Genomic DNA, 6,000 nt, shown 5'->3' with positions numbered 1-6,000 from the left:
ATACAGAGCCTTTCCCAGCCTCCCTGGGGGTCAGTTCTATTTTTCTGCGTTTGCTGGTGGAAGTAGGGTGGAGTGTGATTGGAAAGCCAAGCTGTACTCTGCAGTTTAGTCTGCAGTTAATATGAAGACTAGCAGCTGACTTCTCCCCAACGTGGGAAGGCTGAGCTTCAGTTGTCAGAGCCGGCCGGGCCCCACAAAGCCCTGATTTACGGCTAAGCTGAAGAGCCACTATGCTCCTCCCTCATTAAAACCACGTGGTCTATTTCTGTCATGAAGGTGTATTTTACTGTCAAGTCACTTCCTCTCTTTCCCTCCTCAAAAACCAAAACCGAACCAAATCCAAAACAAAAACCCCTCAAGAACTCTAGAAATAGATATATCAGTATGTCATAATGCTGTAACTTCCTTGCTAAAAGGGCTGTTCAGGGAAGGCACTGTCAGTTCCTAATGAGTATGTTGTTAGCGAATGTATTTTTCTTTCTAAGAATAACTCAGAAGGGACTTTTATGACTTTTAACATGTGAGGTAAGAAAAGTCACGGATTTCTGCCCAGATCCCTTTCCGGGTGCGTGATGGCTGCAGTTGGTGATTCCTTCATGAAAGGGTGACTTTACATCAATGACTTGGTCAGTAACAGAATGCCAGAATGTCCCTTTCTGTCCCATAATACAGCCCAAACATACCTGCAGAGCTGATCCTCATTGACTATTTTATTTCATTAACCTGCCCCCACCCTGTTCAAAAACTTATTATTACTATTCCTTATTATTTCATCTTCTCAAATTTACAACATTCTACCATCTAGCCACATTCTACCATCTAGCCACATTCTATAGTCAATGACTATTTCCACTTTTTTCGTGGATACTTATCTTGACTAAATAATAATGGTAACAGTGATAGTAGGTATAGTAACAATGCTACTTTGTATTGAATGCATTTTGTTCTACACACTATTCTTTTTTTTTTTTTTTTTTGAGACAGAGTCTTCCTCTGTCTCCCAAGCTGGAGTGCAGTGGCGCAATCTCAGCTCACTGCAACCTCTACTTTCGGGCACAAGCGATTATCCTGCCTCAGCCTCCCAATTAGCTTGGACTACAGGCATGCACCACAATGCCCAGCTAATTTCTTTTGTATTTTTAGTAGAGATGGGGGTTTCACCCTGTTGGCCAGGCTGATCTCGAACTTCTGACCTCGGATGAGCTGCCTGCCTTGGCCTCCCAAAGTGCTGGAATTACAGGCATAAGCCAACGTGCTTGGCCCCTGTTCTACACACTGTTCCGAGAGCCGCTCTTACTTAATCCTCACAACAAGCTGATGAGTTACTGTGATTGGCTTATTTTTATTTTTTATTTTTTGAGATGGATTCTTGCTCTGTCACCCAGGCTGGAATGTAGTGGCGTGATCTGAGCTCACAGCAACCTCTGCCTCCCGGGTTCAAGTGATTCTCTTGCCTCAGCCTCTTGAGTAGCTGGGATTACAGGCGCGCACCACCACGCCCAGCTAATTTTTGTATTTTTAGTGGAGATGGAGTTTCGCCATGTTGGTCATGCTGGTGTGAAACTCCTGACCTCGTGATCTGCCCGCTTCAGCCTCCCAAAGTGCTGGGATTACAGGCGTGAGCCACCATGCCCGGCCAGCTTATTCTTAATGTCTCCATCGAACACATGATCAGACAGGCTCAGAGTGGTTATGTAACGAGCTCAGGGTCACACGGAGGCCTGCTTGATCATTCCCGTGGGCCCCACACATCCTTGCCACTACTTCTGCAAACACGGGGTTCCTCTGGCCTAAGGTGCACTCTTTTTATCTCTATTTTCCTGAATCTTATACAATCTTCTAGACCTACCTCAATTCCTATCTCCTTCAAGAAGCCTTTCCTCATAATTCCTGTTCTCATTAACCTCCTCCCTCTCTTCAGAATTCCACTAGAAACTCATTACTCTTTTCATTTCATATGTGTTTTGTCTTCTTCAACCGTTGCTTCCCAAAGGGTCGATCTTTTGCACCTCCCAAAGGTTCTAGCACTGTGCCGACAGCATAGTAGATGTTCAGTTAAGGCTTTCTTACTTGTAAACCCTTCCAAATCAAACATCTAACTGAATGCCAAAAAACTATTGAACAAACTGATGCTTTCGTGAACTCTGTGCCATGTACAAGGGATATTAACTCACTCCAAATAGGCCTTGCAACCCACTTGGATGAGCTGATAGTTTTTATGTGTTGATCTCCAGGCAAGTCACCAAAGGATTTGCACTTTATAACAGCAATCAGTTTAGGCATTTAAAATAAGTTTTTGAGATGAACTTCGTTAGAAATCAAAAGTCATCCTATGTATACTATTTTAACGGTAATTGGCATCTTGTTTCTTATAGAGAATACTGAGGTCTCAGGTCAACACTGATTTTTGTGCAGGAGTAACTAACACCTCACTGGGTTTGCCACATGAAAGATATGTAACAGTTATAAATAAAATACTCCAATAGGAAAATGTGTCTTCCTTTCTGTAAATTACCATCAATTCATGGAATCCTCATTTGATCCTTCTGGGACCAGCAAAAATTGGGAGCAGGAAAAGTGCCGCTTGGCAAAACTTTGAATTTTCCTTTTGTGAAATGCGAATATAGGACATCAACGATATGCACTAAACACTCTGCAAATTGTGTGGCTGCATTAAGCATGATAAAGCACTATGAGAGGATCACTAGGTAAGGGTTTTACACAAGAATGGAAAGAGAGAGTGAATGAGTTGAGGAGCTTGCCATGTACAAATTAAATCACTTTGCTAAAAGGGACAGAAGTATCGAGTTCTCAGGGTTTCAAGAAGCAGAGTAAAGAAAGATGAGCCTTTAGTACTCTTAGTCATCAATCAAGCATTATTGAGGCTAAGAAAGCATCTCACCCTACTCAAATTCTGTATAGAGCAGTTCTCAAACCTGGCTGTACCCTAGAATGGCCTACAGAGATCTAAAAAGTTTTAAAACCACACCACCACCACCACCTGAAGTCATCTTCAGGTAGGCTGAACTGGAATGTCTGAGAGTGGAACTTGGAGATCTGGAGTTTTGAAACTTTTTCCTGTGATTCTGCTACGTGGTAAATGTTGAAAGCCTCTTTTGTATAATTATCAGAATTCGGATGCCTTAGGAGGTTGATGCTTAAGGCTTCTTTCCTGCTAACTTCTGACATGTGCTATCACAATATAGCTTTGAGGATTTAGGATTAAGCCCAACTCTACTGGAAAAGCTCACTTAGCTTTTGGGCGTGAAGGAGCCCTCTATAGCCAAAATCTTAAAAGGGGTTTCTTATTAATAGGTTCTTGGAATATTCAATTCAAAGTAATTTTTGAAGGCAGTGAGAGTGTAGTATACCTCAAAAAAGATCTCAAAAGGGAGTTTGGAGTTGACAACCAGTGCCAGTGGAATAAGGGATCGGCGTTAATGTTAACACATGGTTTAAGTTAAAAAAGTCTTATTGGAAGAGGTCAGGTTCAGGCCCTGCATTTCCGTTTGTCTTTCTGTATTCTGTAAGCTTATTGAGAGCAGGGATAGTGTTTAGTTTGTCATAAAATCTCGACAATGACTGGCATAGAATAGGCAGTAGATAAATGTTTGGTGAAGAGATTCAGGCCCTGAGAAAAGATGGAGGCTAAAACCTGGATTTCAGACCTCTTTGATGTGACCAGTCAGATACAGCACACGTTTCTACCATGGGAATTTGACAATTCCCAAGACAACAGACACCTGTTATAATGCAACGTATACTTTCATAGACTAGGAGCTACTGTGGTTATGGGTTTATGTGTAGTAAATGCGAGTGTCCCTATGGTCAGACTATAGAAGTTTTTGTTCACTAGCGCAGTGACTAAATGTTTTGATTGTACATTTCTATTATGTATTAAAAAGATGAATAGAGAGAAAAAGAATTAGGCCAGGAAAACAAAATTTTAGTCTTTAATTTATTTAGATCATATGAAATCTTCCAAATTGTCCAGCCTAGGCAAAAGGTAGACTTTTTTTTTTTAGATCATTTCTCAATTCTGTGTGCTCTTAACACCATAATTCTATTCCCAATTATGTTTTTAACTTTTTGGGCCATTACCTTAACATCTATACAATGTCAGAGGGTTAAGGTGATCACTATTGCTTCTCTTAGCTCTACAGCTCACCTACGGCTCTATAATCTGACTTGTAGCTTCTCTACCAGAGAAGTAATTTTACTATTCAGGAGTAGTTTTGGCCAAAGGAAGTCCCCTAATGTTCCTATTCTAAATGTTCTTGTTATCTTCCACTAGCCTGCTTGAAATTAAATGTAACTAGCAACTTCAAGCTATTTATGATATGGCTTTGGGCAATAATCCTAAAAAGCAAAAATCCTAAATGCTGTAATCCTGAATGTTGAAATCCCCAAAGATCAAAATCCCTAAAGCCTAAAACCCTGAAAGTCACAATCCCAAAAGATCAAAATCCTGAAAACATGATTAAAAAAAAATTTTTTTTTTTAATTTAAAGATCTTATTTACATGTTTAAAAGAGAATTTATTTGAAAAACATAGAAAAGCATGACAGGACACTTCAAAGGCCACTTTCCACGGTAAAACAGGCAATAATAACACATAGTTTTACAAGTAGATAACTCAGGCATACTAATGCCAGTCACAGTTATGAGCAGATGAGCTCTATTAATAATGAAATAGTTTATATAATTGTGGTCATCTGAAATATCAAGATGTACAACCCAAGTCTTTTGATGAGATTGATTGAAAATCTTGATGGGTTACCACCACATATGCAGTTGCTCAAAGAACTGATATCTTGGAGAATTTTTACCTTTCCAAAATGCAGATGTATAAAAAAGAAACCTCTTCATTTATTGAGGAAGTTTCAATATTTTTAAGTACATGCACAAGGCTTACATACCAAGTTAAAGTTGGATAACGCACATTCATGGAGTCAAATCTGCAAAATAAAAGTGCATAAAAAGAATTAGAGCTCTCTAAAAATTTTTACACAATTTATTTGGAAATGATGTGAAGATGAAACACCTAGCATAGTAAATTGTAAAAAGTAATGCTGACAATTTAAAACAGTGGGGAAAAGAGCTAAAAACAAACAAACCCCAAAATAGACAAACAGGAAAACTAAAATAAAAGTTTGACATATGAAAAAGTGTATTAAAGGGATAGATTATGGGCAATTGCATGGAGATAGCACAGAAGAGCTGGTCAACTTTTACCATCACTAACCACATTTTGAAGTCTTGCATCACAATGAATAGCTGCTTTTTGTCTTTTAGGACGTGACTTTTCTCAAAATACATTCACATTCGTTTTCTAGGTGGCACTGCTCTTTTTGAAGTTCTTCTATGATTCAATGTACGTTGACATGAACATTTCCTGTTAAATTTTTCCATCTTCTGTGCCATATTTCTATGTTGTTTTGGGTACACGGGACTCCATTCTGCATGCACTCATACACAGACCACAAATTTGGCAGAAACAATCCTGGTGATGGAACCCAACACTGTTGTGTAAGTGTCTTCTTATCCTACCATGCTCATGATTATTTTGGAACCAGACAGTATCTTTGCTGGCGTCTTCAAGAAAATTTGGCTTTAATTCATTAAAAACTCCTGAAGCTGATGAAATAATCTATACACCAAACACCTGTGACAAGAGTTTAGCTATGTAATAAGCCTGTACATGTACCCCTGAACCTAAAATAAAAGTTAAAAAAAAAAGTTCCTGGAATTATGTCAGCTGGAAGGAATGCCAATGCAGACAAATGACACATTTTTAAACTGAAATTTTCGTCATTGCCATATTACGTGGCCAATCCACTCCTCTGGATTTTTCCACTGAATGCATTGGGCTGAATGGAAAAACCCAACTTTATTGGTAACACCTTGAAATTCACTTTCAGAAGCCTTGAGCACACCTAATTTTAAATCTATCATTGTAGTTGGGAAATTCAAGTAGATGTTATGGATTTTAGACTTTAG

Source organism: Macaca nemestrina, chromosome 11 (assembly GCF_043159975.1).
Source record: "Macaca nemestrina isolate mMacNem1 chromosome 11, mMacNem.hap1, whole genome shotgun sequence".
NCBI classification, from domain to species: Eukaryota; Metazoa; Chordata; class Mammalia; order Primates; family Cercopithecidae; genus Macaca; species Macaca nemestrina.
Note: the sequence above shows the minus strand (reverse complement) of the source record.